The following is an 11,965-nucleotide window of genomic DNA, read 5'->3' as shown; positions in this document are numbered from 1 at the left end:
GGTTGGACTAGATGATCTCCAGAGGTCCCTTCCAACCTCAACCATTCTGTGATTCTATTTTAAAAAGGATGTAATAGATAGGGCATATGGCTTTTAAAGACAGGGTCTTTTGACAGCCACTTGGAGGTGGCATAATTATTCCTTAGGAAAAAGAACAGCAGCTGCAAAGATCTTTTTCCTCCCCTGCTGGGTGAATAGATTTTGCTGTAGCTATTCAAGGGGCAACTGATTTTAACCTACCCTCCAAAGACAGCATTTTATATTAAGTTGACTGTGGAGGAAACTCCTACAGTGAAGGAAATCCATGACTATACACAAACACACACACACACACACACATTCAGCTCAGTTTCTCCGTGGAGCCTCTACTTTCAGCTAGCTTTTTGCTGTAACCCAGTAAGAACACAGAGTACACACATGCATGTATATACACATATGTGTACATGCACATATACCATAAGTTCTGAAATAGCATAGTTTTTCAGCCAATAGCTTTTTTTTTTTTTTAATGCATATCCCCCAGTTTGCTGAAGTACAGGTGGACAGCACATGTATGAGATAGTGCAAATAATCCTTCAGCTGCATTAGCTGATAGTTTTCAGTCTGTTTTCTAGAACAGATTGTGTTTCGCTTTTTACATTTATCCCCTTCCCTGTGAGGCCTGTCATACAGATAAGGCTTGATGACCCTCATTAACAGTGGTGGCATAATGAATCACCATGTTGRGTGGAGAACTATGGTTCCTTCCAATGCTGGGAACCCCAAGATGATGGAGCATCAGATGGACCTCTCAGTGAGGACATGGCATGCTGTGCAGATCCTGCCCATGGCGAGGTTCACCAGCAATTTTGTCTTACAGGATTTTCTTAGATGAAAACAATTTTATCATTCCTACTGTTGAGCAAAAGGATGTTCACATTAGAACATGTTGCTACACATTTAGATAAAGATGAGGACACACAGGTGGTGTAATCACTGGTGCCAAGTGGGAGCTGCCTACAGGCTCCTCTGTTACGATTAGCTAGCTAAGTATATCCTATGGCCAAGGGATCTGCACAGCGTGCTGTGTCCTGGTTGAGAGGTCCGTCCGATGCAGTATCATCTTGGGGTTCCTAGCATCAGAAGGGATGTAAGATTTAGTTGCTAATCTTTTATTTCACTGTCTTTGAATATTCTGATTAAACATCGTATTATCCTTGAAGATTCAAGTGGAAATTCTTTCTTATTGAAATCCAGTAAAAGCTGGCATCTACTCCATGCGCAACAATGAGCAATCCATTGCTGAGTTCCTTCCTGATCATTTGGTCAGGAATAAGGGATTTCGCCCATCGTAGAACAGCTTGTAAATCCCTCATGGCAGATTCTTAGGGATCTTTAGGCACCCAGAAGGATCTCTGTTTCTTGAGAGCCACTTGCCTGGATGACTTGTGCGGCTGCTAGGCTCCTGGCTCCAGGCCTGGCTCCAGCAAATTGTCCCTATTAATATCATTAGCATATTTATTTCATTGGTACATTCTTTATCAGTTCTCAGCATGGAAAGATATGTCCAGCCCCTTGGGAAATCTTCAATGGACTATGCAGTGAAAATGAACAGGGAGAAAACTGTTAGTGAGAAAAAGAGTTAGATACAGGAGTGTGATGCTGATGGCAGTTACTCATGTATTTCTGACCACATCTGCCTGCAAAGCATATAACCTTTATCTTTTCATAGGCCTTCCCAGAATAGCGATGACTGCAGAATGGCCTGGAAACACTTTTCTGGAGATAAACAATGGAAATAATCTAACATTAAAAATAACCCCAAAAGCAAAAAATCAGAAAAGACTTTGAAACAAAGGAAGGGTGGAGCAAGCAACCCTTTTGGAGAGATTTACACTTTGCTTAATTCTGCTTATAGAGCCCAGAAATGCCAGTGAAGGTTGCATCAGAAATCTTCAAGCTATTTGCATATATCTGTTATATAAAGTGTTCTAAACTTTACAGAAATCAGTGACCCTATTATAAAATTTACAGCAGTTAAAATTAGATTTTGAGTGATTTATCTTTTTGCCATTGTTTCAGCATGTGACATGACATGAAAAAAGGAGGTTTTGTTGCAAACAGTATTTGAACCACAAAAAGCTATTTTGCAGTAGAAAATGTACTTCCAAGATTTAATTCAATAGTGAGTGTTACACAAATCATTTGAAAAACATTCTTGCTGTGGTAACAGCACAATTAAGCACAGGTGGCCAAAATATTTTGACCCTAGGACTTTCTGCTACTTCATTCTTTTGTTAGTATTGATGCAACTAAACGTAAATCTTTAAATGGGTATATGACAGAWAACAAACAACATTCTAAATTGAAAAAAAAGATATTAGTCACAGCTTTGTGCTTAATTTTGCAAGCTATATATTGAAAAGCATCTTTATTCATGACTGTCACTTCCACTGATGTCAGGAAAACTGCACTCAATTTTTTTTTTTTTATGCAGAAGGTCTCTAGGATTTGGGTCTTAGAAGGAAATAGTTCAGAGCTTATTATAATCCAACTTTTCACAAGCCTCCCTTCTGCCTTACTCCTAGCAACAGGTCTAAACAACATACATCTTCTCAAAAAGGCTTGTATGTGATTGGCAGGCCTGGTAGGAGCTTTTGGCAGATGCTATTCTCACTATCTAATTGCATTTCCTGGTTCTACGAACCTCATACTCTCATAAACTTTGAAACAAGTGCTTAATGTTGTCAGATTTGCTCGTAAATGCAATAAACAAATTACAAGGGACTGAGTTTAATGAAGTAATAGAAGAACATCATCTCCAGGCTAAAAGTGTTTAGTAGAATGCGACTGATTTCTCAGGAAAGTCCATCAAATTCAGTTAGCTAGAGTGACCTTCAAGGAAATTCTGTGGGAGATGGCTGTCCAGGCAGTGTGTGTGGCCTTGTGTAGTCTACAGGAAAAGGAGACAGTGCATTTCTGAACACTTATCCTTTATGATAACACCTCTCTTCTCCTTCCTGCTGGTAAGATAGCAAGAGCTATTCTCTTGGTGATTCTTCTTTCTTTCTAACATACGCTATCCTAAATAAGATAGAAATGTGCTGAGAGTTATTGATATTTTTGATGGCATTCAGTCTCTGTGGATATAAACCTGGAAACTGTCACATTCTCTGAATCAGTCAGAGCAGAGGAAAAAAGCAGGAGTCCTAGAAGTACCTGTATAGTTACATTTGAATCAAGACTAATTGAAACTCTAAGCAAAAATGAATTATACACCTACCTCACCGTACTGCACAGTTTTAAGAATGAGAAACAATATTACATCCCCAAAGCATGTATTTCTTTTTTCTCACCAGTACAATTTGGAATGGCATGGCACATCTAAGTCCCATAGATGATTAAAAGGTCTAAATCTGAAAGGAAGAAAAAAAAAAAAAGATTTCAGAGGAAAAGGGAGTTGTTCTGAAGCAGAAGGTGAAGGAAAAGTGTGGGAAGAGTAGTATGACACATAGACCATGACAAGGTGTCTTCCAAGCAGGAACCTAGTGTTTAGGGAATCCGTGGACCTAAATCTTCCAGACCTCCTTGCGCTCCTAGATAAGGCTGGGTTTAGTGGTGTCATTAGCTGTAAAATGCAGGAAAGAGAGTTTATGTGCTTCTACACGGGTAACCTTGAGATTGTTTCTCATATATGCTAGTAGCTGCATATACACAGTTCTGTATTTGCTGCTATAGCCCTGGCTGGGCTTCCTGGCTGTGGGATGTAGCCTGGGCCTGGCAACCTCCCTCTTGGATGGGATGAGAACTCTACCAGATGAAGTGCTCATGAGTGAGATGACTCACACTACCTCATTCCTTCAGTGTTACGCAACTTGCTTGTTTCCAGAGTAAGGCTTTCTTCCACATTCTCTCTGCGATTTTTTTCCCTCCAGTAAAAGTGCCTGCCTTTGTCATAATTTCATCCAAAATGTGCAGGAAATTAAATAATGCAACTTGGCAGAGTATCAAAGGTCCGTTTTCTCAAGGAGAACAGGAAAAGGTAATAATGGTTTGAGGAACTGGAAAACAAATATGTCCTATGCAGACTACAATTGTTTCATGTAAGCGAATAAAAACAATGAGCTTTCAGCCCTGAGGAAACAGCATGTGGCTCCAGCATGGCCGAAAATAGCTTGGGCGAGAATTTCTTCATTGTTACCACAGCATGGAAAAATAAACTGTATTGAAAAGGCAGTAGTGGAGGAGAGGGGATGAGCAGCTGCTGCGGTGCAGATACCAGGCACGGGAGCGTGCGGTGCTGCTGGCCCGGAGGGTCTCCGAGGGGGGTTTCTCCCCCCGCCCCGGCCACGGACACGGACACGGCCCCCGGACACGGCAGGCGCCCCGCGGCCCCACGGCACCCCCGCAGCCGCGGAGCCGACGCGCTCTTCTCCGCGTTTTTTTTCCTCCTTTTTTTAACCTTCCTCAAGTCGAAGGTTTCATTCCGTTGCTGTGTTAATCAAGATTGATGAGAATATCGACGCCAATTAGCTACAGCTCCTGCTGGTTAGGTGATCTCCGTTCTGCCTCACTGGTAACGAGGACCAAAAACAAGTGTGGAAAGGTTGCTGTAAATGTCATGTTATGTCTTGTATCTCCAGAGCGAGTCGGAGGAGAAGAGGGACTACACAGAGGCTGGCACTGCGGCCCCTCAGCCTGCGTGAAATTCCCGTGGCATAGGGATAATGAGACCTGCCTCATTATAGATCCTCCTCTCCGGGCAGCTGCGGAATTTGTTAACCTTTCCTTTTATTATCCACTTAAGAAATCATGGCATAATATTCACAGTTTCAGGACACGTACCTTCTGTTAGGAATAAGCAGGCTAAACAAGTCATACACTAATATTTGATAAAAAGGAAGCATTTCTCATTGCTTTTACTCGCGTTCTTTGCTGGCAATGAAGAAGCTATGTTATACCAAAAAGGTTGAGATAACATGATGAAAATGTGAAAAAAGTGACTTTTCATAGCCATTGAAATGGTCTCACTATAATATATTTTACATATGCATTCAGAATAATACAGGCAAATAGCACACCAGGTTTTCCTGAAGCTTATTAGAAAAAGGTGCATTTGGTTCAGTGTTTTAATTCCCCTAGAAGCCTGTCTACAATCCCAGTTAGGTGTTAACTTGTGTTGCAGTCTTCAATCCTGTTAGCCTTCAGTAGGAGCAGTGTGGAATCTAACAAGAGTAAATATTGCTGTGGAATAAAGTAAAGGCTTTACTGGCATGAATTGGAGGTGAATGCTTGACAAACAGTTCACTGTGAGTGAACTGAGTGCTCAGTCTATTGGGTGCTGGCTCATCTTTATCCTGTTGCCCATTAGTTTGACAGAAGTTACAGAAAAATATATATTACAAGATCTGAGAATTGTACAAAATTTTATTGTGACTGTTTTTCAAATTCCCTTTTCCTGTAAAATCAAGTGTCCTACTTATTTTGAATACAAGCACCAAAGTTGACTTCAAAAAAATAGAATATTACTCATCTGTGCATGAACATTTAGGATAATAGAGTCTATCACGTGAGACTTTTTAGGATAGAAGCTGAGAATCTCAGCTTCTTAGTGATATAAAATTCCAAATTCTACCACCAGTGGAGCAGGAAAACTTACACTTGAGGAATATTTATGTGCAAAAAGCCTGTCATTCATACTCCAATGAATCTTACACATACAGGTCCTTTCAGCAGCATAATTTGGAGGGAAAATGCCACACTGTGAGAAAGAAGGAGGCATGTATCTGTCAGAAGTTAATCTTGTTTAATATTATCTTTTGATAACTACTCAGGTACCAATTAGAGTTGAAGACACTCAACAGTCTGGAGGTCTGGCACTGATCTGTGTAGGCTAATGCCATGAGTCATGCTCATCTCACATTCTACAGAAGCTTCAGCTGCACAGAGCTGCATAATGCCTTTATGGTATGCAGAGCCAGAATCCACCATATGCCAATTAAGGAAGGAAAAAAAAATAGATAATGTAAATTAATTCTGGAATGTAAAGGCAAACTCCCTGAGATAGTTGCAATAGTTCAACATGGTATTCTATGGTATTCTTGCTCAGTGAGTTGATGTCCCTGGCTGTCTATGGAGTTGGTGCTGCCAGTACTAAGAGATGGCATTACAATAAAAACATTATCTGTCTTTCTGCCCATACTCACAAAAAGATCAAACGGAATTAGCTCCACTTCCATGCAAGTACAAGGAAATCCCCTTCCAGGAGCCTTATGAAATATTAAATTGATACAGTATCATATTTGAGCTTAGTCACTAGGCAGAGAGTGTGCACTATACAGGGAAATCAAGACCGAAAATTTTCCAGTGAAGAGTCATACATTTTTTGAAGGAGGCTTCTCTAATAACTCTGCTAAGGGTTTAAACTGTGATTGCAAATAAAAGGAGACAGCAGGCAAATGTTGCCTGTTCCCTCAAGACAACAGGGAAAAAAACAATTACTACTGTACTGACCTATCTGATCTTATTTTAGATTGAGGTTTATTTTCCTGCATAGTAAGTTAGCTTACTGAATACATCTTAGAAAAAAAAGACATCAGCCTCAATCAACACAGGTATTATTTTATACCAAATGAAAATGGTCTCTATTTTATTTTATAATTTTGTAATGTGTTTATGTCAGGGCATTTAGTGGAGCTATGATCTGGATCACAGAGCTGTGATTTGGATATGAACCCTGGTGTCTCTAATGGATGTTTTAGGTCTCACGGACGGTTAGAATTAGGAAGAAAGCTTGTATCTATCTTTCATGGTTTGAGTTCAGATGCAGGATTCTTCGTTTTTTTGTTGTGTTTCTGAAGCTATTCAAAGATGGCAACCTGAAAACTGGCCCAAACTCTTTGTTTGAGAAACTTAAAACCTAAACAAAACCATGGACTAACAGAGGAGACTTTGCTGGGTCACTACTTAGGCAGAAGGCCTCTAAGGAAAGCCAGGGTGCCCCAGGCATTGCTGGCCGTGTGTTAGGAAGCAGAGCGCTGAAGCAGTGCCAAGCCAGATGCTGGACATGGCACTGATGGGTATTGTGCCGCTGTTTCATTTTTAACATGAAACATAAAAAGGAAGATCAAGGCCACCAGTGGCTGTAAAGATGTCAGGGATATTTCCCGAAAGGTTTACTCTAGTGTCTGCCAAACCGCAGTGGGTGCATTCGCATTGCAATAATCTCAGTTCCTCTATTCAGATCAGTTATATTAATTGTTCTACACATTTACAAAACTGTGGCACGATGTTGCTTGCATAGCAGTGCGCAGTTTTGATGTTCCTCTGCAGGAGTGGCTGCTCACCAGTGCCAAACGAAACAGGACCTATAAAAGTGGCTTGGATTGCACTTTTGACAAAACCAAAGTCAAACAACATTTCAGTTAGCTGTATATCTATTAGTGTAGGCAGAAAACTCATTTGAAAATCTTTCTCTGTTTTATTTTTCTTATATGGATGATAATTGCATCACTACCTTATGCTATGTGGTACATGTGAAATCGTATGGAGACCTGTAACAATAGTCATGTAATCACTACTATGTTTTATTATCAAAACAAATCCAAACTAAATTTAAAAGGTAAGTCTGACTGTGAAATCTGCTGGAAGCTCCCAGATTTTACTTGGCCCAGAATTTCCACTACCCACAGTTTTTAGTCTTGTTTTGTTTCCCAGGTCATCTGTTCCATGAAGAAAGAAGAGATAACCATCTGGGAGATTAGCATATATATTTTATGAAGCAGAGCAGAGCTCTCTGTTTTCCTGACTCAGATGCTACAGACTCAGATTCACAGCCTCCCTCCTAGCTAGCACAGCACAGTTCATAAAACTTCTGTTGCCAGTGGCTTACCTCTCTCCCCGACATGAAGAACAAACCTACCCTAAGGCAACGTTGGCAAGGCAATGCTTTTCTGAAGTGGGGGGAAAAACACACTCCCATTTTACAGCTATGCAGAGAGGCCATCTATAGTGACAGAAGCATCAAATTGTCAGTAAAACTTACATTGTTTGAGGACATTTTATCACCAGCTGATCAAATAACTCTGTCTGCTGGCCTAAGGTACATCTCCAGAGGGGTTCATATGGTTCTATCTATAGATAAAAGCGTGGAACACATCTGAGAAAGATCCTCTGAAATGTATATAAGCAAAATGAGAGCATTAGTGATGGGTTAATTTAAGATGCTATATAAACTACCATGGAATTTAAAAGGAGTGAGCTGCACTAAGCAGATGTACTAAGGAGCATCTCCTTCATCTTCTGTGCTTTCTTACTGTGCTGGCAGATATACGCTTCCATCATAGCTATAATTGGAAGTGTTCCAGTACAGTGATGCAGTTTGACTATGTTGGTACTTTTTCTTTTTTCTGGACATTCCCTTTCCTTCTTTCTGTAGCATTTAGATTTTTGTTTTCCTCTCTCAGAGCACAGAGGCTAGGAGCATAATGCCAACATTTTGATATCTAGAGTAGGTTTAGAGCTATGGGCTGGCATAGTAACATGCTGTTATAGAGCCACTAGGTCCAGTGAAGAGAGAAGTCAATTAAAAGGGAAAATATTGGTTTAGTAGTCTGCACAAACATCACACAGAAGACAGGGCAAAAGCTGAGATGGTGATCCTAAATATATATGAATAATGAAATGGAATAAACTGAGCTCCTTCCATGGCCTCTCAAAGCAAGGGCTTGGGATACACTGGCCTTTTTGTCTGTCCTCTAATAATTTCTGTTGTCCTAACATAGAAGCAAAAATGAGCCTGAATTAAAATCCTGGGTCCAAAATTTCCAGTTTGGGGGAAGTCTGAACTACACTCAGATTATCATTCACATTTTTCAGGTTAGACTCTCCTTTTAAAATGTGTTAAACAAAAATCTGTACCCAAACCTTGGGAAACCCTGGGTGTGGATTCTGACAGAGACTTTGAGATTTGCTGAATAATAACAGAACCATACACAGTCTTGTTAGAAAATGTGTAAGAAAAATCTCCACTACAGCATGTAGGTCATGTATTCACCAGAAAGCCATGTACTTTTTCAAAACTCTTTCTGTATCTTGCAAATGGTAAAATGTGATCATTCACAGACTGCATGCAGACACTCTTTAATGCTATTTTCTTCTGTCTTTTGCCAGTGACTGAAATACCAACTCGACATTTTTTGACTCTTCTGTTTACCTAGATCACAAGAACAGCCTTCCCAATCAGGCCAAAGCCCATTTCATCCAGAAACCAGTCTCTGACATGGCTGGTAAAAGATGCCAAGAGATGACGGTGAGATTGGGGAAAGCCTGTCCTGGCCCCTCCAGAGCACTCTCAGGACACTGTCCCAGCTCCAGGCACTTGCTGCTCTGGGATMCCTGGGCCAGCGATGTTGTTTCTGTAGAGCCAAACACATCATGGGAAAAAAAGGGGGAAAAAGGGGGGKCAGGGAGGAGGGGAGCAAGAGCTCTGCTAGTAAAGCTGTGTGCTACGATATAAAGACCACCAGATGGCAGGGTTCTGTCTTGTTTTTAGGCCACAACAGTAGACAACTCAAATGCATGCATAAGTCATTTTTTCTCATGGTTTCCACTATCTACATCCACCAACTCTCGACTTTAAATCCTTCAGTATTTTATAGCAGTGATCAAAACAGGTACTAAATATCAGAAAGACAGGAAACCTGTATTTTGTTGCAAGTCTTACTAAAATTTTGGTGTTACAACTTTTTAAGTATAATATTTGCTTTGAAGCATATTTCCTCATTATGTGAATTAAAGACCCCATTTTCCCCCATAAATTAAATCAGAGAGAAATCTAACTGTGGCAGTTTTAAATAGGGACATTAGCATCAGTCCTTCAGATTTCACCTCAATCATCTATTGTTTGAACTACAAAAATTACTAATACAATTATTTGTTACCCCTCAGCTTCATGATCAAGACAAGCTAATCTAACTATGGGCTGTTGCCAAAAGGGCAGACTGGCTGTCCCCCTCACCTGTCCTGTACAGTCCTGGCGCAGGTCAGATCAGCCTAGAGCTGATTGAAAACTAACTGCTTTTACTTGGTGGCTTAGCTTTTAGTTGGATAAATAAGCTGAAATGACCCTGCTGCCGTGCAATCACTACAGCTGGAATCGGGAAAGCAGGTCAAGCATGTGACAAGGGGCAGGAAAGTCCCTTTCAGCATCAGAGTGATTAATACTGGATAAGCTTAGCCTTATTGTGAAAGCACACCCTTAATAACAAATGAATAGTGGAAAGGATGCGTCCTTGGATCCATCCTCACTCTGGCAACAGGAGATGGGGAAAACACCAGGGGAAAACCTAAAGCTCACTTGTCAAACAAGTTCAATTGGAAAACTAGTGGGACAGCATGCCTTATTCTTCAGTGTGTCATGTTAAAATGTAAATTCTGATCCCAACTACACACATTTTGCTCTTCATCTGTAAAATAAGGATTAATATGGCAGTCCTTTCTAGGCCAGGTATATTTATTTTTTGTCAGAAATAAAGGAAAATTTTCAGCTCCGTACAGGGTCCTCCAAAATACTCATTACTAAGTTTCAGGGGGTGAAAGTGTTTCCCCAGAAAACAGACTAGCAAATTCAAGTATTTCACAAACAATAAGGATTGTGAACTACTTCTAGAGAGCACATTCTTCTTTAGATCTTCATCTCTCTTTTTAGAACAGAGACCCGGGTGCTTCCTAAGCGCAGCGGCATAATGCTAACGTAAGGATAGACATAATACAGAGACAGAGACAAAACCCAGCTGCACAAAATTTAAGAACTCTGTACTTAAAACAAATACCTCACTAGGGAAGATTTTTTAAATTTAATCTTACAGAGGGTATAACTGTGTAACTGTTTTTACAGAACACTAAAGAAAAATGAAGCCCAGGATCTTAAGTAGCTGGGAAGAGAGCATGTATGGTCGGGGAAACCTGGATTCGCATTCACAATCAGTGGGCTTTGTTAAAGAGAAACATGAACAGGGACTTTTCACATGCAGTTTTACCACTGGGAACCAAACAAGGACCTTAATGCAAACGAGAGAGAAGGGGAAAGAAAAACTCCCTTTTATATCACTGTAAATACGAATGAATCCTTTTCACGAGGTCTGTTATCTTTGCAAATTGAAAAATGGTGGCGGCAAGGAGAAGGAATTCACATTGTAAGGACCAAAAAGCTATACTGATTGTAAGAGAGTGAAAAATAAAATGCTTCCACGAGGGATACGTCCATGTTAACCTCGCTAGTAGCAGTTAGGTAGCACCTGCAGCGAAATACAGCATGAACGACCGGAATAGCTAAAAAACAAGACCCCGTTTCGATTCGGTTTCCGGAGTAAGCCTCCGCTCCAGGCGGCTCCGCCAGCGCCATTGCGCGGCCGGGCCGCGCCGGGCGAGCAGCCGCGGGGGCCTCAGCCCTGGCTTTGAGGAGGGAGCAGCACGTGCCCCGCGGCCCGCTCTCCCGGCAGGTGCGTCCTCCCCAGCCCGCCGGCTGCCATTGGCTAGCAGCGTCTCGGTTGATCCCGCCCTCCGACTGACGGCGGGCGAAGATCTCCCCGCTCACCCAATGGGAAGGAAGGTCCCGCACCCTCACTCCGGGCTAGTGTCCTACCCCCCTGTTCCCAGGCAGGAAGAAGCGGGGAAGGCGGCGCTGGGAGCGCCTAACTGACAAGCGCCTCTAGGCCAATGGGAAGCAAAAGCTGACGGGGCGGGGGCCAATTGGGGGGTTAGCGGTGAGTGCGAGGCTCCGGGGAGAGAGGGTGGGCGGGAAGGGGGCGTGGCCAAGCGGGCGAGGGCCTTCAATCAGGTAAGGGAGGTGTTGAAGGGCGGCAGCGGCAGCCAATAGCAATGAGGGGGCGGGATCTCCCCGCCCCCCCCGCCGCCGCCGAAGCTGCCAGAGAGTCAGGTGGCTCCGGGATGCGCGGTCGCGGCGACAGGCGGAGGCGGGCCGCGC

This window comes from Apteryx rowi, unplaced genomic scaffold, assembly GCF_003343035.1.
Source record: "Apteryx rowi isolate R43461 unplaced genomic scaffold, aptRow1 scaffold_487, whole genome shotgun sequence".
In the NCBI taxonomy this organism is placed as follows: domain Eukaryota; kingdom Metazoa; phylum Chordata; class Aves; order Apterygiformes; family Apterygidae; genus Apteryx; species Apteryx rowi.
Note: the sequence above shows the minus strand (reverse complement) of the source record.